This window comes from Felis catus, chromosome C1 (genome assembly GCF_018350175.1).
Source record: "Felis catus isolate Fca126 chromosome C1, F.catus_Fca126_mat1.0, whole genome shotgun sequence".
In the NCBI taxonomy this organism is placed as follows: domain Eukaryota; kingdom Metazoa; phylum Chordata; class Mammalia; order Carnivora; family Felidae; genus Felis; species Felis catus.
In genome coordinates this window covers 144,685,562-144,706,047 of record NC_058375.1, presented here as the reverse complement: position 1 = coordinate 144,706,047, position 20,486 = coordinate 144,685,562, and the positions used below count along the sequence as shown (strand labels likewise).

At 34.8% G+C, this 20,486-nt stretch overlaps 1 long non-coding RNA gene and 1 other non-coding gene across 2 annotated transcripts in view; one reads left to right on the top strand and one right to left on the bottom strand.

Moving 5' to 3' along the window:
* The window catches only part of LOC123379154, a 100,299-nt gene that overhangs the window by 44,910 nt on the left and 34,903 nt on the right, over nucleotides 1-20,486 (bottom strand). The gene's annotated exons all lie outside the window — the stretch shown is intronic.
* TRNAK-UUU lies at nucleotides 17,894-17,966 on the top strand. The gene has a single exon. It is a non-coding gene; the product is annotated as a tRNA-Lys (tRNA).

Here is a 20,486-nt window from a genome sequence, read left to right as displayed (position 1 = left end):
AGACATCTTACTTATATCTGTATTGATTAAATTTCTGGCCATTACTTCTTTCTGTTCTTTCTTTTGGGGCTAATTCCTCTGTCTTGTCATCTTATTAGGTCACTGTTTTCTTGTGTAATTGTTAGAAAAGCCTATTATATTCCTGCTCCTGAGAGTAATGGCTATGTTAAGAAGAGGTCCCAAAAAAGGGGGCAGAGGATCCAATATGCACTGTGCTATTGTGTTTTGGCTGCTGCTACTCTTAGATCAGTTTTGTGCAGAGTTTCTCCTTGCCTAGTGTGAGAGGTGTTTAGAACTTGTCCACTGTGTGGCAAGTTTTAAGCAGGTATTTTTTGGTCTGCTAATAAGAAACTAGATGGGAAGAAAGAAGAAAAGGAAGGAAAAGAAGGAAAGGAAGGAAAGGAAGGAAGAGAAAGAAAGAAAGAAAGAAAGAAAGAAAGAAAGAAAGAAAGAAAGAAAGAAAGAGAAAAGAAAGAAAAAAAGAAAGATCCTATTTCCCTGAGAGCTCAAGATTTGTAGCACGCTATGATAAGTAGACTTGGTGCAGGCAAGGGGTTTGGGCTGCTCTTGTGGGAGTGTGGTCTGCTGCACTGATTCTCAGGTAGACTTGTCCTAGTGGAGATGCACCTACAGGGCACAGGTAGGTGGGGCTTGCTTTAAGTGGCTCTGGTCTCCACTGGGGGGCCATTATGTTGCTTACTGAAGTTGGTCATTGCTGATGGGCTTAGAGAAAATAGGGTCATCTCACGCTCTCATCCCTGGATTGGGCAGTTCATGCCCACTAATCTTTAAGGAGCCCTCATAGAAGAGCAAACAAACATCCCTCTTGTGTCCCTGGCTTCTGTCAGATCTGCCTTCACTCCATCTGTTTCCAAGCTGTCTGCCTGCCAGGCTGCACAGTACTCCTGTGTTTTCTCTCAGGCGCATGGCTGGGTTTCAAAAAACCAAATTTTATGGACACACACGGTGCAGACCTGTGCTGATCTTCCAGGGGAGGGCCTCGCCATGCTTCTGCCATTTGCCAGATTATCCCAGAAAATCAGTCACATGACCACGGAGTGGTTCAGAGTTTATGGTGAAATGCAGCAAAAAGCCACCACCAAGGTTCGCTGCCCTCAGCCGGTGTCTTTGTTCCTTTGCTAGGGAATGGGGCAGTACATTGGCATCACCAGCTCTTTTGTACCCAGAGAGGCCATGCCACCACTCCTAAATGCACTCCAAGCCGGGGAACTATTTCTCCCCATGCAACCTAGGGGATCCTCAGACCACACTGCCCACTTCGGGTGTCTGCCCTCCTTCCCCACAGGAGCACCACTAAGCCTGCCAGGATGACCCTGGTGATGGCATGGACTTCTTAGACTTTGCACTCCACTGCTTATAATAACTGAAAGCAAAGAGGTTTTATGAAGAAAAAGGAAGAGAGACAATTACAGGTGTTGAGGAAAAGGAAAAGCTAAGAGTGTCAACAAATTAAATTAATCTGGGTTATACATTGATTGACTACTGGTTTTATCTTCAGAAAGTCCACAACTATCAGTCTTGTGTTTAGGATGTCTGTTCTTCTGATGACATCTTAAAAAATTGCTTAAAAAGATTGTCATTTTGTCTAGTCCAAAGCTTTGGGCCCAGTTTAAATGGAAACAAATAAGGCAGGTTCTCTGCTGTGGCTGCTCCATTTAAAACTGGCTCAATCCATGTCAATTCTTCACAAAACACAAATTCTCAGGACATGCTGCAGACCAACTGCATCAGAAATTTTTAGAAAGGCATTTTAACAAGCACTCCAGGTGATTTTGATACATGCTGAAATTGGAAGAACATAGGCAGAATCGTTCAGAGCACTGTCTCTGAGGTCAGTCACTTGGCTTGAATCCCTGCCTGCCACTTAAGTATATGACCTTAGGCAAATCACTTTATCTCTATTCTTCAGTTTCTTTTGTAAAATGATGAAGGCAACATTAATACTACTTATTTCACAGTGTTGTTATGAACATATATGTAGAGTATGTGCCTGGCACATTATAAGCATTATATACATTATGTATCCTTATTATTAACATATTATCACACTACAACTAATCTACTGAATTAAGTGATCAGAATTTATCATTAAGAATGGCCTTGAAGAACAAGACTATTAAAAATAATGAACAAAATGATTTTAAAAAGTTCTACTGGGAAGACAAGCCTGAGTTGAAGGACTCACTGGGCTGAGAATGAAGACTACTTATGGACCTAGAAATTTCTACATATAATTAAGAGGCGTTTGCCATAAATATGCAATAGAAAACAAGTTCATTGCTTCATGTTTCATCATGAGCTTTCTAAAGAAATGCCTAACTTCTATGAATAACAGGGCTTTATTTTCTGCACAAAAATTCTCAATTGGTTCCACAGTTCTTTGAGAAAACTAAGATGTTTTACCCGTTCCTGTTCTATGATCACTTTATAGGAATTTGTAAAGAAAATATTGAGACATCCTTTGACTACAAAACAAAGGATTGAGTCCTGTCATTTTTTTACTCTTTTGTCTTCCTTGTCCAGTGCTTCTCAAACATGGATGTGCATACAGATCACCTGGGAATCTTGTTTATATGCAGATTTTGATTCACTGGGTCTCCAGTGGGGCCTGAGATCCCACTTTTCTGTCTAGCTTCCAAGACATGCCAATACTTCCGACCCAATCTTCACACTTTATGTAGCAAGGATTTCTAACACATATGATTATTAATAAATCCTGTTTATTCTTTCTCTACAGACTTTGAATATCATTTCTTTTGTAGCCCACCTGGTAGGGACAGTTAACCTCCCAACCTTGTTTCTGATTTTTAGTCTTCCTCACTACGATTCACACATCTTAACCACTGCCAAAGTCATCACTTCGAAACAGCTTTTAGATCACATTCCCCCTGGGCTCAGAAACTTTCAGTAGATCCCCTGCCTAAGATTCATTTACTGGCCATCAACTGTATGATGGGATGATCTCTGTTAAATCCTAAGAATACAAAGATTAAAAAACACAGTTTCTATCTCTGATAAGCTCAGACATAACAAAACAATTTTAAAACAATAAGAAAAAGACAGTGGTATAAATATATCCATGAGATGTTATAAAAGCATCAGAAAAATGTTTAAGAAGAATTTCTGAATTTTAGTGGATGGATGAGTAGCTTTGAAAATAAAGCCAGGTGAAAATAGGGAAGTTCATGGAAGAAAAGTAGTCAGCAGAACAAGAGCAAAAAGGTAGTGGTGGGATGCTAAATGTTTCAACAAGAGACTCTGGGAAATAAGTGTACATAGTTGGCTCTTTCGAGCAGCTAGGAGCAGACCTCAGCACATCACTTAATAGATGTATGCAGCAGTGTGGAAAGGGGAGCAGGGAACTATAAGTAGTTTGGTGTTACCAGAACATAAAGTATGTCTTTGGATGCTATTATTCAGGATTTTCCATAATTTAACCAGACTTTTAGATTAACACTTTATGGAGACTTGGGTTAGTCACAAAACCCACTTCCTTAGATTTCAATTTACTCTTAGAGAAATCAAGGGGTAGAATCAGGCAAAGTCTAAAGGACACTACATCTCAACTCGTATGGGTATCATTGAATTTTAGTCATAAATTACCATCATTCACCTTCATATGCTCCATATATGAGTGGTTAGATTTTCTAGACCACCCCCAAAAGGCCTTGTGTTGTTCCTTTCCCAAAATTATGTTGTAGTAGTAGGGATGCCAGATCTTCAGCCAAGCTTACTGTGTCCGATATATAGGGAAAATTACAATTTAAGTCCATTTTCACTATAGCAACCATTACTACCAAGGCTGGAATTGTAGTCCTTTGGCTGGCTCAGTTAGACTCGAGATACAGAGACAGTAGGGTCAGTTAGTATAACATGGTAGTTTAGCCAGCTCTGGGGCCAGATCAATATTGTTCCACCACTTACAGGTAGGCTATTTGGAATACTTAACAGTTTTGTACCTTTGATTCCTCATTTGGAAAAGTAGAGATAATAATTAGACTTGACCTCTGTGAATTTCTGAGAAGATTAGGTTGAATGTGATAAAAGTCCAGTTTAAGTGGCAGAAATATATTGAGTTCTCAGTAAATGTTAATGAAATGGTTCATTTTATGTATTAATTTGTCTGGGCCATTGGGAACCCAGATATTTGATTAAACATTATTGCAAGTATATCAATGAGTGTGTTTCTGAATGAGATTAACACTTGAGTCAGTAGACTGAGTAAAGCAGATTGCTCTCCCCAGTATGTGTAGGTCTTGGAGGTCTGAATAAACCAAAAGATTAAGTAAGGGAGAATTGGCTCTTCACCTGACTGTCTTCAAGCTGAGACATTGGTTTTCTTCTGCTCTCAGACTCAGACTCGAATTAGGACTTACATCATTGATTCTGCTGGTTCGCAGGCCTTTGGCCTCCAATTAGAAATATACCATCTGCTCTGCTGGGTCGAATTGGCAACTGCAGATCTTGGCACTCCTCAGCCTCCATAATCATGTGAGCCGATTCCTTATAAAAATACACACATACACACACGTCCTATTGGTTCTGTTTCTCTGGAGAACCTTGATTAGTACAATTAGTTATTCTTGTTATCAGAAAGACTGCCCAGAGGGACAAAGATTCAAAGTAATCTAATCACAGACTTAGTGGTCAGGGTAAAGGTTGTAGAAGGTCAGATCAGAATCCTAGAAGACTTTTGTTGCTGTGATTAAGGCTTCTCATTTTCCACAGCCTTCTATGCTACATTAGCCCCACATTTGGGATGGATGATTCTACAGTTTCAAGAATTCAAGATTTATTATTTTAGACCACAAATGATATTTAGGACTCTTTGGGGTCTGTGCTGGTTATGCAATCCATGTCTCTGCTGTACTAAGAGTGAGGCCTTTGAGGGCTAAGGGGTGGAAAAAATAATTTCCCCTGAAACTCCTGAAGATCCTGTGAAGTCTGGTATATCGGGTACTGGACTGGTGGAGAATTTCTGTGTACAGAATCACCCCCCTTTATCTCTAAGCTTCTCATATTTGAAGCTACTTGTGTCATTTTACGTACTGAAGTCTAAACAGAAGATGAGCCCCTCGTAATGATTTGAGCATTCCTTCTCCCCTACTGAAAATAGCTTTCTTTCTCTGAGAATATATCTCTCATGTCCTTTAAGGTCCAGATTCTCCAAAAAGCCTTCTCTGTTTATATCAAGTTTTTAAGTAACCTCTGATTCTTCTTAATTCTCAGAGGGTTTCATGGCTAGACACTCAATGGAGGTTTATCATATGCTTCATTATTTTCTAAATGTTTTGCAAAGTTCTTAGAACTTAAAAGGCAGAGACACTCTCTGGCATTTGCATGTAATCTGAAAACCATTCCATATGCTAGTTTTGCTGGTATTTTCATAAACACTTGATGGTGAAGATGTGATTAGTGGGTTCAGCACTGGGATGAAGTACTATTTTTGGGACAATATCCAAATGGAAGGTCCCTTTCTCAAAAGACAATGAAGATACTGGAGCCAGATATATGTATACTTCATCTGGAGAAAATAATTTGTGGGTGACCTGATAACTGTCTTAAATATTGAATGGACTTCCTAGGAAGCTGGGATTGGACTCTTTGTGACAGAATATTATATACTGTATTAGTATTATTATTTCCGCTTCAAGCTAAGCCAGAAAGCATGATGGTACTTTGGTTACATGGACAAGTTCAGAAAAAGGAAGAAGCCAGTGCATGTGGGAATCAAGTCTACAAGACCTGACTTGCAGTGTAGCCATGCACAAGGGTAGAAAACCCACACTCCACCTAGTCAGTATCAAAACACTAATTAATAAGGGTTTGCTCAGAAAGAAGGCAGGACTGAGTCTGACACTTAATAGCCTCAGTGCCAGTAGCTGTAAAGAGCCAAGGAAGACAAGGCATCATCTGGAAGAAAGTGACAGAAATAAATATTTTATTTCAACCATTTTTGAAGATGTGCTTTCTCACTGTTAAAAATAGTTATTTGCTTATAACAAAGATATAAGAAATTTTATACTTCAAATATTTTCTTATAAAACAAGGCATGCTTTCAAAAGGAAACAGGTACAGGGTTTTCCAATTTGTTCTGTCCATTCTACCCAAGTGACAAACAAGCAAACAGCATAAAGAAGGTAGACAGAACCTCTGAGCATGGAGCAAAGTTTATATACAATTTAAGATCAAGCTAAGGCAGAGTCTACAGCAAAGACTTGTACACACAAAGCTGTTGGGAAAATGTTGATACTGATATCACATACTTTGGATATCTTTTAAAAAGTAAACTTCATTTTTGGAACAGTTTTTGATTTAAAGAAAAATTGCAAGAATAATGCAGAGAGTTCATATATACCTATGTTTAGAGTCATTATTCACATTATCTGAGTATATATTTGTTATAATTAAAGACTCAATATTGGTATATATTATTAACTAATATCCATACTTTATTCACAGTTCCTTAGTTTTTACCTAATATCCTTTTTTGGCTAAGGTCCTTCCAGGATATTACCTGAGATTTAGTCATCATGGTTCCCTAGACTCCTTTAGGTTATGAGAGTTTCTCAGATTTTCTGTTTTTGAGGGCCTTCACAGTCTTAAGGAATATTAACCACATATTTTGTGAAATATTCTTCAGCTAGTATTTGCCTGGTGTTTTACTCATGATTACTCTGAGGTTATATGTTTTGGGAGGAAAAACACAGAAGCAAGGTGCCATTTACATCACATCACATCAAGGGTACATACTATCAACATGACTATAGGAATTTTTCTAGATGTTCTTTATCAAGTTGAGCAAATTCCCCTCTATTCCTGGTTTGATGAGAATGTTTATTATTGATGACTTCTGGGTTTTATGAAATTTTTTCCTGCCTCAATTGATATAATCATATGATTTTCCTCTTAACCTTGTTGATGTGATAGATTACATTGGTTTATTGATTTTCAAATATTTATCCAGCCTTGCATACCTGAGAAAAATCCCACTTGGTAGTGGCATATAATTTATACACTGTATACATTATTGACTTTGATTTGCTAATATTTTGAAGTTTTCTTTAAAAAATCTGTGTTCATGAGAGATATCGGTCTATAGTTTTCTAGTAATATCTTTACTGGTTTTGGTATTAAGATACTGCTGGTCTTACAAAATGAGTTAGCACATGTTCCCTCTGCTTCTTTTTGATGGGAGAGATTGTAGAGAATTGATATCATTCGCTCCTTAAATGTATGGTAGAATTCACCAGTGAAACAATCTGGGCCTGTCACTTTCTTTTTTGGAGAATTATCAATTTTTGACTCCATTTCTTTGAGAGATGTAGCCTAATAAAGGAGGTGACTGGGGTGTGAGCTCTGGATTGGTTTGTTTGTACTTGAAAAGCACAATTGCTGACAAGTTGTTTACTATCTCTAGATGTTGGCTAACCTTGGAAAAGGCAGTTCCTCCAGGGTCAGCAAAGGTCCCAGATGTTAAAACATCAGGATACAGGTAATAAAAGACCTGGCTAATACATGGCTCCAGAGACTTCTACTCCAGGTAAACAAAACTTACTTGTAACTCTGAATTCTCCTGTCTCTCCAGATTTCAGGGTGACACTTTCCCTGCAACTACAGTTCTCTGATGGATCAAAGACAAGTTATTGATTTTCTTTGCTGTGCTCAGCTTTTTCTTGTTGTAAAGAAACAATTGAGGACTTTGAACCTCATTACATGCCAGAACTGAAACCAGAAGTCTTTAACTTATTTTTAATTGTCCTGCTGACTTTAGTTTTATGCCAAACTGAAAATATTGGTAGTAGTTTCCAGATCCAATACAATCACCCTAAGAAGTTTCTTTTTATGGAATTTTTCGCTCAGCCTAGGAGTGAGATGGGAGGCAATTCATTCATACAGCAGTAGTATGTGCTTTTATTTTGCTTTAAATGTAAGATTAAAACATACAAAATATTATCTCATGGTTATCTTTTTAGAAAACTATCAGTAAATTATTTTCCTTAACATGTTAGTTATTCAAACATTCCTTAAATCAGCTAATAAATAAATTACACAAGGGGCGCCTGGGTGGCTCAGTCGGTTAAGCGTCCGACTTCAGCTCAGGTCACAATCTCGCGGTCCGTGAGTTCGAGCCCCACGTCGGGCTCTGGGCTGATGGCTCAGAGCCTGGAGCCTGCTTCAGATTCTGTGTCTCCCTCTCTCTCTGCCCCTCCCCCATTCATGCTCTGTCTCTCTCTGTCTCAAAAATAAATAAACGTTAAAAAAAATTTAAAAAAAGAAATAAATTACACAAAATTACAATAATCTCCGTAAAGACTGAGATTAAAAATAAAATAAGTGAAGCATAAACAAATGAAGAATAACAAACCAGACTTGTCAAAATAAACAATCAAGTTCATGGTTTCTCAGAATAGTTAGCTAGGGAGTTTAAATTGCCTCTGTGACAGAGTACACTCCTGTTAGTGGCTGGTGTAGTCAAGTGGGGATTCCAGTACCTATTACCATGACTGTTGACAAAACCAATAGAGTTCCTGGCTTGACAATATATCTTTTTCTTTAGCAACAAATTCTACTCAAATGACAAACTACAGACAAAATATGACCATAGACTATGTTTTGGGTAATACCACTGGGCAGAGAAATTCATTGCCCCATAAAGCATAGAGGTGAGGGTTAAAATCTCCCTAAATTGTCTGTTTACCACAATTGTGTTTCTATATTTTTAACATTGAGCATGATGAAGTTTTATTACCCACTGTTTGTTTATACCTTGGTTTCATAGCAAATAGCATCATGTCTTGCTAAAGTCCAAATGAATTCACCTGGCTAAGATATTTAATGTTAGGAAAGGGTGAGAAAGAATTAATATTATTAAACTGTTCACATTACCCAAAAATAAACCTATAGATTCCATACAATCCCTACCAAAATTGCAATAAGATTTTTCACAGAACTAGAACAAACAATTCTGAAATATGTATGGAACCACAAAAGACCCCAAACAGGCAAACCGATATTGAGAAAGAACAAACCTAGAGGCATCACATTGTCTGATTTCAAACTACATTACAAAGCTAAAGCAATCAAAGCAGTATGGTATTGACATAAAAACAAATATATAGATCAATGGAACAAAATACAGCTCCCAGAAATGAACCCATGCTTATATGGCCAATTAATTTACAATAAAGGAAGCAAGAATATACAATGGGAAAAGGAAAGTCTCTTCAACAAATAATGTTGGGAAAACTGGACAGCCACATGTAAAAGAATGAAACTAGACCAGTGTCTTACACTATACACGAACATTAACCCAAAGTGGGTTAAAGACTTGAATATAAAACTGGAAATCATAAAACTCCTAGAAGAAAGAAAAGGCAGTAAGATCTTTGACATCACTCTTGGAAATAGTTTTTTAAATCTGAGTCTAAAGGCAATGACAACAAAAACAAAAATAAACAAATGGGACTACATCAAACTAAAAAGCTTCTGTGCAGTAAAGGAAATCACCACTAAAATAAAAAGGCAGCCTTCTGAATGAGAGAGGATTTTCAAATTATATATCCAATAAATTATTATTAGCCAAAATATAAAAAGAACTCATATATCCTCAAACAAAACAAAACAGAAAAACAACTTGATTAAGAATGGACAGAGGGCCTGAGTAGACATTCTTCCAAAGGAAACATACAGAGAGTCAATGGGCACATGAAAAGATGTTCAACATCACTAATCATCAGGGAAATATAAATTGAAACCAAAATGAGTTATCATCTCACACCTGTCAGAATGGCTAGTATCAAAAGGATAAGAAAGAAAAAGTGTTGGCAAAGTTATAGAGTAAAGGGAACACTCCTACATTACTGTTGGGAATGTAAATTGGTGCAGTCACTATAATTACCATATGATCTAGCAATTCCATTTCTGGGTATTTATCTGAAGAAAACAAAAACACTAATTTGGAAAGATATATGCACCCTTGTGTACTCTGCAGTATTATTCACAATAGCCAAGATATGGAAACAACCAAAGTGTCCATTGATGGATGAATGGATAAAGATGTGGTGTATCTCTCTGTCTCTCTTTCTCTCTCTCTTGATACTATTCAGCCATTAAAAAGAATGAAACCTTGCCATTTGTGACAGCATGAATAAAAGTTGAGGGTATTATGCTAAGTGAAATAAATCAGACACAGCTAGACAAATACCATGTGGTTTCACTTATATGTGGAATCTAAGATACAAAACTCATACATGCAGAGAGCAGATTGGTGGCTGCCACATGGAACAAGTGAATGGGAGTGAGCAAAATGGGAGAAAGAGGTCAAGAGGCACACACTTCCAGTCATAAAATAAATAACTCACGGGAATATAATGTACAACATGGTGACTATACTCAACAATATCGTATCCCATATTATGTAAATTTATGTAGTGATGGATGTAACTAGACTTATGGTGGTGATCATTTCCCAGTGTATTCAAATACCAAATCATTATGTTGTGCACCTGAAACTAATATAATATGTCAATGATACCTCAACAAAAAAAGTAGAGTATAATCATACCAATTTTATTTAATTACCATAATGTTCTTGAGAGATAAAAATGTAAATGAATGGTGCATAGAATACTGCCATGTTTTGATTATGTAAGTTGAAATTTTGATGTAGAGTTATTAAACAATTTTCTCAGACGCTAACACTTTACAGAGTACAGCTAATTTTCTTTTTTCTTGTTTTGACTAATCAATGTTACTTTCATAGAATTTTTTAAAGACCCTTGCTTAAATTTTAATGAAGACAGTCCCTAGAAGAGATTAATAAGGCATCAATTGTCTAAAGGTCATTTAAAACAGGCCATTTCTCATAAATATTCACTAAATAATGGAAAATCACCTTTTGAGGGTGAATAGGAAGACAGGTTAAAGTGTAAAAATCATTTTGAGCGTGGCAACTGAGATAGAAAGTCAGATCATAAATGCTGTAAATTTACCTACTGTATGTTAACATAACAAAAGTAACACCAACAATAAATGAGTTCATTTATCTGTTGTTTTCTAGGAAACAACTTCTAGTAGATTTCAAGGTTTCAGAAATAACAAACACAAACTATAATGTGCCTTTAAAAGGCAGTAAAGGGTAAACTTCTAGAGTGTAACCTTCTCCTGGAATTGCTTATTAAAAGAAGATCCTGAAATAAGCAACATTTCTAGACAGATTTTAATGGACTTTCTGGTTATACTCTATTTTATCTGACCAATGTATGTGGGAAAAAAAACTATGAAATTTATTTTTAGAGGCATAGTTTTAATGCATTACAATCTAACATAGATAATTGATTAGCAAAATACTTTTGGTATGTAAGACATAAGGTTTTTCACTGTGTAAGTTAAACACTTGGTACATTTAGTGCATATTCATAGAATATAAAAGTACTCTTTTAAAAGTTATATTTATATTTTTAAAATAATTATATCCTTCTGTCACCTTACTTTTCTATAAACCATGAAGCTTCTCAAGAGTAGTCTTCACACACTGTTTCTATTCATTAAACTCTAATTTGAATTTATTTATAAATTATAGTATTCGATATTATTTGAATATATAAATTATTTTAAAATTAATATTTAAAACACACATATGTCCTGAGACTAACAAAATTATAGATGAATTTGCCCTTTTATTTCTGTACAAGTATAAAACAATGGATGCAGAGATGGACTAAATGGGTAAAGGGCATTAAGGAATCTGCTCCTGAGATCATTGCTGCACTATAAGCTAACTAACCTGGATGTAAATTAAAAACAACAACAACAACAAAACAACAAAACAATGGGTGCATGTGATCATTCATTGTAACATTATTTGTTATAGCAAAAAGAATGAATTAAATGTATATCAATAGGGCACTTATTGAAAATAACTATTTACTTAATTAATTTACTTAATTACCTACACAATGGAACTAAATGCAACTAAAAAAGGACAGAAAATCTGTACACCAATAGGGAGTAATCTATAAAGTACATTTTTAGTTAAAAAAGGCAAAAAGCTGAACAGTTCACATAGTAGTTGCATTTTCTATAAGAAAGAAGAAATTGTATAAATTGAGTACACAAAACACATGCATATCTGCTTACTTTTGCATAAAGAAGCATTGGAAATATAAACCTAAAGCTAAAGTAGACAACTACATGAGGCAGCGAAAATGTGCTAGAAATAAAAAAGGAAAAGACACTTCTCTGAATAAAAAATTCTACATAATTTTTACCCTGAGTTATATATATGCTTTATCTATTCAATAATATAAAATTACCTAAAAAGCAAACACTAAAACTTCAAATAGATAGATATAAATGATTCTAGCTATTTATCAGTTTAACATTAACCACAGAGGGAGGGATATTATATCAAGAGATTTTAAAGACTGTATTTTGTACATTCTTGGTAGTATATATGTGAAGGAAGGAGGGAAGGAAGGAAAGAAAGTAGGAAAGAAGGAAGGAAGGAAAGAAGGGGATTAGGAAGGAAGGAAGAAAGGAAAAAAGAGAGGAAGGGAGATCAGCAAAGAAATCTTAAATCTAACTCAATAGGTATAATGTTAGTTATAAATTACCAATGTAATATTCACACCATTCTAATCATACTATAAGATAAAGCAAATAAGTAATTATGTTTATATATTAACATTATTAGGTACTAAGATTCTCAATGCAAGAGAAAAGAGATGCAGATATTATATCAAGCACACTAAATAAAAAATATCAATATAAATACATCATGCCTATTAAAAAAATTCCTAGCTCTGTTTGCTGAAAGTAAGTAGAATTATCTCAGTAACAGCTCAATAGTAAGTACCCTTTGTTCCCAAATCTTTGTTTCCAATAACATACCCAGCTAAAAGAAATAAGGGCTTTGTGGAACAATTGCTATTCCAAGTAAAGGTCAGGGAAAATACAGGTGAATTGTGGGACATCTTCTCATGTCAGAAAGCAAGAAAAATTTTAAAAATTACTGATGCTGTATCAAATAGACCCTGGAAACAGACTTATCACCAAATTAGGTAAAATATAAACATCTAAATAAATAACATCTGAAATTGATGGTTACACACTGAATACATATAAACCTGTAATGAAAATCAAAAAACCAAAAGGAAAAAAAATACATCATTAACCAGGTTGACTATTACAGGAACTCCTTACTCCAAAATTGGAATTAAAGATAAAAAACTAATCATTTGCCCTGCATTTTCATAAGACACTGAAATTCATCCCAGTGGATAATTAAAGTCTCATCATTAGGTAATAATACTAGCTAATAAAACAAGAAAAAATGGCAGAATTAGAAAATCACAATTTTTCAACCCTCCATGAAGTAATTAGTTCATATAAGTATCATTAATAGATAATAAAACCATGAGGTAAAAGGTTGATGAAGCAGATATTTGCACATTACCTGACAGATTACTTTCTGAATGCAAGGGAAAAGGCTTTCCAGAGAAATATCTGACTGTGACTACCATAACCTAATAATCAAACCTAACACCACGAGTGGTACTACCTAACGCCCCATGCTTCCTGATATGATGCAGTATGAAATACCCAGCATCATTGATGAAATATTCTTGCCAAAAGTGTATAAAAAACTAATCAAGCCTTTAGTCCTAACTCCGAATGTTCCTAAGTAATTTTGCTATTACATTAAAATCAGCAATCTATAGATGTTTCTATTTTCTACATCCTCTGTAATAACTACAGTTCTTTTTTTTTTTTTTTTTTTTTTTTACTGCTTAAGACTATCTGAATATGGACTAATATTCAACAGTGCTTTAATTTCCACTTCTATGGTTACCAGTTAACCGGGATACCCATATTTTCTCTTCTCTGATTTGCTAGTATGCAAAATCTATTTTTTTTATTTGTAGCAGGAATTTTACATAATGTTTACATTGTTAAGTATATGAAGATAAATTTTCTTAGTCTGTGGTTCTCAACCCTAATTACACAATAAAATAGCTAACGAGGATTTAAAATTTCAATGCTTAGAGTGCAGATTTCATACAATGATTGAAATCTTTTTATTTCCTTGCACAGGCTATTACTGCCCCAATTTTCATACTTTCCTCTTGGCTTTGGACCTTGCCACTTGTATATTGCTTTTCATCATTATTCCACCCACGCCCATCTTTTTCTCAGATTTCAGTGAAGCATCCACCAAGCGTATTGCTGTGTTTTCTCTCATTTTTGGTGTACACAGCTCTTTAACATGTTGTTGGGTTATTGGTTTTGGTTACCACAACTAATCCTCTTCAACCTTGCCTATGCACTTTATGTTTCACTGCTATTTTTTCTGATGTTTTGATGGGAAATGCTAAAATAAACATAGGACCTTGTTGACCGGGTTCTCTCCATTTTTCAACCTGTCAGCTACCTAGATCATTAAAATCAGTAAGGATTTTCAATTCTTTCCTTATTTATTATTCAGTCAATGAAGTCATAAATACATTTATTCTGCTTTCTACCTGCCATGCACTCTACTGGTTGGAGAATGATGAAACCACCATCTTGATCCTCACCAGAAAAGGAAACTAAAATCAAAGAACAAAATACCTGTCTTTTAGCTCACAGCTTAATAGGAGAGCCAACCATCACATATTTTCACAAAATGTAAAATTACAACTGTGATAATTATTAATAACTGGATATAAATAAAACTATAATAATATAAAATTTAGATAAACTGATCACTGAGACTAGGAAATCTTTTCTGAGTTATTGATGGTTGAGCTGATACCTAAAAAAAATGATGGTTGAGCTTATGGTTCTTCTGATACCATGGAAGAACTAAGTTTCCTTTTATGTCTACTGTTTTTGAAATACTGTGTGCTACTGTGAAAAAGAAAGTATACTGTAGAAATTATGGAAGAATTAGCCAATGTTAAATATTTGATTAACGTTATTTCCTGTGATTAGATCACCAATGATGCAGACAGTCTGTTATCTTTGATTTAATAACACTAGCAGAATACAAATATTTTAGGATAGATTCTCTCTTGATCATAAATCATTATGTAACAGGAATTAATCATAATTTTCAGTATCTTTCCACCTATAAGTACTTGTGACCTATGCCTTTGAAGAAATACCAGCTTGTTTTCTCTGCTGTGGCTTTTTCCTATCAAAGTATTTCATGCATTGACCTAAAAGGAATGATACAAGTTTTTTGATACTGGTTTTTATATACTCTTTGTTAGAAGTACTTTCTAATTAAGGCTCAATGATTGAATACTAAACAAGAAAAAAAATTATTTGAGCTTAGAATTTTCTAGTGAGACTCCTGAGTGAAAATCTTCTTGTAAATACACCAGAGTTAGAGGTCCAATCTATTTTAAAAAAATAGAAAATCATAATGATAAGAGAAAAAAATAAACTATGATTCAACCCTTTGACAACAATAAAGATGATATCACTTTTCTACATTAAAATTAGGAATCTAAAGTAAGTGGTAATTACTATTGGATTACTTCTTTTTAGTTAAAACCACTTAGTTCATTCATCGATAAAGGTAATAATACAAGGTTTTTAAAATTCCACATGCTGAGAAAATTCCAAGTTGTGCTATTCTTGCTTAATAAGAATGCTCATTCCCAAAAGTTAAGAATTCCCCAAAGTTAAGAATGCAAAATATTGAACATCCAATTACACAAATACCTCAATATTCTATAGTTACAGGCAAAGCATTTATGAAAAAATATTGGAAGAGGGCATCACTCTTCTTAGCACCCAGCTACTGGCAACTAGCCAATATTTTGCAAGCATGACTCTAAACTGACTTTGTGGGGAAGCTTCCTTATTTGTACAAGAAAATGGAAGAACCGGAGATAGTTAACTTGATGTTGCAGTTAAATAAAAATGGAAGAATGGAAATAAATAATAAATCCACTGGAAGAATATAATATATATAATGGGAATTATATATATTAATTATATAATGAGGATTATATTATTAATATATAATATAGATTATATATTATATGTAATTATAATAATATATATTATATATACATACACACACACACACACACACACACACATATATATATAATGAGGATTATAAAGACAACTCAATAGTCAGAAATTCTAGACCTTTACCTTAAAAGCACAAGGGATTTTATTTCAGGGCAATTAACCCTTGAGTATACACAGAACATGTAAATCATTCATCAGTTTCTTTAAATATCCAGTTTACAGTGAGTATAGCTTCAGGTGCATACACACTCTTAGAAAAGGCAATTTCTTCTTACATATATAAATGCATATTATGTAGTCTCATAAATACATATATGTCAGCAAATCATACATAATTTTAAATATTGTAATCTTAGAGTTTTCTTCCCTTTTCCTCCATTGCCCAAAAGAGGAATTTTGACTCATTTGCATTCTGGGATATTCCAAGGCACTAGCATTCTTGATATTAGATCAGCAATTAAAAAAAAATCTACTCAATGGAAAATACTATTTTTACGTGTTATTCAGAGCACATGCTCAAAGCAGGAATGTCTCAGTGTATTTATAATGGATTCATTATTTCTTTTATTTTGCTCTTTTACAGAGTAGATACAATAACATCAGCCTTTGTCTAAAATTATTATTTTTGAATTATGGTAAAAATTGTGAAGTCCTCAAAGCTAATCTATCTACCAAAAGGTTTGTTTTGCATAGATGTTCTAACATATACACACAAAAAGAAGATAACTTTATTTCATGTTAATGTACCACTCATAAATCATCAGTCATAACAAAATAACAACTCCATTAAAATAAACAACTCCATTAAAATAAAACTCTACATGCCATTATATCAAACAAGATTTTCTTCTCTAGCAACAGTTGCATAATTATTTTCACTGAGTCATATCACCATATAGCACATTTGTCTACCATTTTCCTTTTCACTCTTAAAATATTCTGGGTTAGAAAATACTTTCAAAATAATATTTTTAATTTCTAACAAAATAATTTCCTTCTTCTAGGAAATGCTTTTGTCGGGGATTGGCAAGTGCTCCATTGAACTATAAACTCCAATTGCTACCTGAGCACGTAGGCTCCTGTGGCAAGGGACTAGGAGGCAAGAAGAGTCACCATTTTGAAATGAGTTATTAACGTTGATCATGAGGAAAAAGTCATGTTGCTATTAAACAGGGAGAGCATTTAAGAATATGGTTGGCACCTAAGTGATTAACTTGGGTGCCACTCTTTTCTCCCTTGGTCAATTTGACAGTAAATGGTCTGAGAAAGTCATGGTGACCAAAGACACAGAACTCTCAGAAATGATGGTCAAGACATCAAGAAGACAGGTCCACTGTAATCCTGTAAGAGTTTTCTCAGGCCTTATATGAAGAAATGGATCAGAGTCTGAAAAGATTAGTCTGTAAAGGATGCTGCCTATATCACCTAGACACCCTTTAGAATTAAAAGCCTTATTATCCCAAATGCTGGGAATATTGCCAACACATATTCCTCACCTATTAGTCCCTTTGGGGGATTGCCTTATATAATAATAGATGCCTCACCCAAGGCCATTCTTTCTTCTCAAGGCAGACCACAAGAAATGCCTAAACGACATGGGGTAAAGGACCGGCCCTTTTGACCCAACTTGGGGTAGCTCTGAAAGTTTATCCTAGTAAAGTCAGCTGATACTTTGTTAAGACTGTATCTCTCTCTGCCTCATTTTGCTTCCTTTCTTTACCTTCCACAAATGTTTCCCCCTAACAGCACTCCATGAATCCTACTGGCTAAACAAATAAACAAATCAACTATGGAAAACAGAAGAGGATTCAGAGTGTATATTTGAACTTTTTATGGGGGCGCCTGGCTGGTTCAGTAGGTAGAGCATGAGACTTTTGATCTTAGGGTTGTGGGTTCAAGACCCACATTGGGTGTAGAGATTACTTAAAATAAAATCAACCCCCTTATGAATAAAAACAATTTTTACATTATTTTTGTTTTGCACATGTGCTGTATATGATTGTTCACCTTCATTCCCATAATCCTTCATATATTGGCAATTCAGAGAGAGGAAAGCTAACATTATTTTTCCAGACTCTGTTTTTGCTAGTGTTCTGTATATTGTTTGGTTTCATCCATGGTGGAACAGCCAAGGAAGAGGCCATTCTCCTGGTGAGAAGGAAACCATTCTTCAGAGGCTTCTTGCTGTTGAACAAGGCCAGAAACATTTCAAGCCAGAAGAAAGTAAAGAGTTCTGCAGATTTACATGCTCATCATGAGAATAGAGTTACCCTATTAACAGGTGCTTCTTACTGTCTGTACCTCATATAATCCATAACAATGATTCTGAATGGAATAAGATAGCACCCCCAATTATGAGCGGTTTAGGGACTATACACTTAGATTTCTCATATTTCAACCTTAAGATAGTTTTATGAAGTTATTTTCATGTATTTTTATTAATTTAAAAATTGAGACAGAAAGCATTAATAAAATATAGGGCCCCTGGATGGCTCAGTTGGTTAAGCATCCAACTCTTGATTTCGGTTCAGGTCATGATCTCAAGGTTCATGAGTTCAAGCCCTATGTCGGGCTCTGCATTGACAGAGCCCTCTCCTCCCTCTCTACTCCTCTCTCACTCACACGCTCTCTCTCTTGCTCTCTCTCTCACTCAAAATAAATAAACTTCTAAAAATGCATTAATAAAATAGTTTATTTTTCACTTTTCCATCCATCAAATGGAAGAGTTATTTTTTTCTCTCATTGCCTGAATAAGAATAGGGAGCCACCACAATTGTTTTTGTCCATATGAAGCAGTGCAACACAACTTTAGAATATAAATTCTCAACCCCCGTGCCAAGCTCTCTTCACCAAATTCTACAAAAGTTTCCAGCAGACTTGTTACATGAAATTTTAAGAACTGAAATTAACTTGTTTCTATTTTCTGTATTAGACTTTCTATTTAGAGGAACAGTACACACTTAAAAAAATAATATATATATATGTATACACACACACACACATATATATGTGTGTGTGTATATATATATATATATATATATATATATATATATATACACACACACACACACAACTTTAGGTTTTAAAGTATGTATTTCTTGAAGAGCATTGTGATACATCTGAGCATTTTTTAAAATAGCTCATCTAACATTTCATCTGCCAGGAATCATTTGCTCAGCAGGACAATTCTAACACTTTAGGTGGAAGTGTATGGTTCCTTGGGTAATGTGTATGCTATTATATTTCTGTACTTATTTTACAAACACTGTGGATCTGAAACAGATCTGTATATACAGAGCACATATTTTAGAAAAAAAATGATACACAATTTCAAATAAATAAACGTTCCACTTGCATACACCTACCAATTTCATTACCTTTGTGGCATCCACTTCACATAAAACTCCATGTTGTAATTCATCTATTTAACCTCTCACATAAACATCTCTCCACCCCACCCTACCCCCGCTCACTCCACACTCACTCCCAAACTCCTTCCACAGTAATTATGGCATTTGTTGGCTTCCAGTGTAGTCTACAAAACTGGAAAATATAAAACTGCTCAGAATAATGGACTACTTGAAAGTGAAGAAGGTGAAGCTCTCCAAGAAGTATGTTTTGATGAATGTTGGTATCAATTACAAAAATACCATCACTGAAATGAATATTTATCCTGAGTCATATATTCTTGGTAAATAGTTTCCAAGAGTATTTTCATTTCAAGAGATAATTTTAGGATGCGGTTTTTTAAATCCTAATTTGCAAAAATTTTTTATGCCAAAGGAAAACCTAGTTTCCTAATACAGCCAAAAAGGCTATAGACAAGAAAAATGTGGTAGATTTCCAGAACCATCATAAGCCAATTAGTTAGATAATGAAAGAAACATGAGATCCCATACACAGAGAGTTAGGCATTACAATTATCAGCATTCCTAAAACTAACAAACCTCTATAGTTAATACAGGTTGAGAGTAATTCTAAAATGGTACTATTGTCCATCAAATAAAGAGAATAAATAATAGCTTCTTGTATTTCTTTAGCACTTACATGCCCAAACTCTTAACTACAACACTAGACTTCCTAGTTTATTCAGATTTTATATTTGTCTTCTATAACCCTCTAAAGTCTTCAAATCCTTCTGTATCTCATTGGATCCATCCAGAGAAACAGAAACTACTCTAGCATTTCAAACAAAGAGTAGTTAATAGAAGAAAGAACTGGTTACAAAAGTGTTTAAAGCGTCAGGAAATGAAACAGAGAGTAGAATTACCCAGAGCCCATCTCCAAGGCCACTACTGTGTCAGCAGAATGTAGTGGAAATGTCACCAAGTTAGATAAACAAGCAGCTTATCTAAGACCTCAGAAGACAGAGCAACAATGACATGGCTTCTTCTTAGAATTCTACTCGAGTACAAATGCCTCACTTCGGTAGA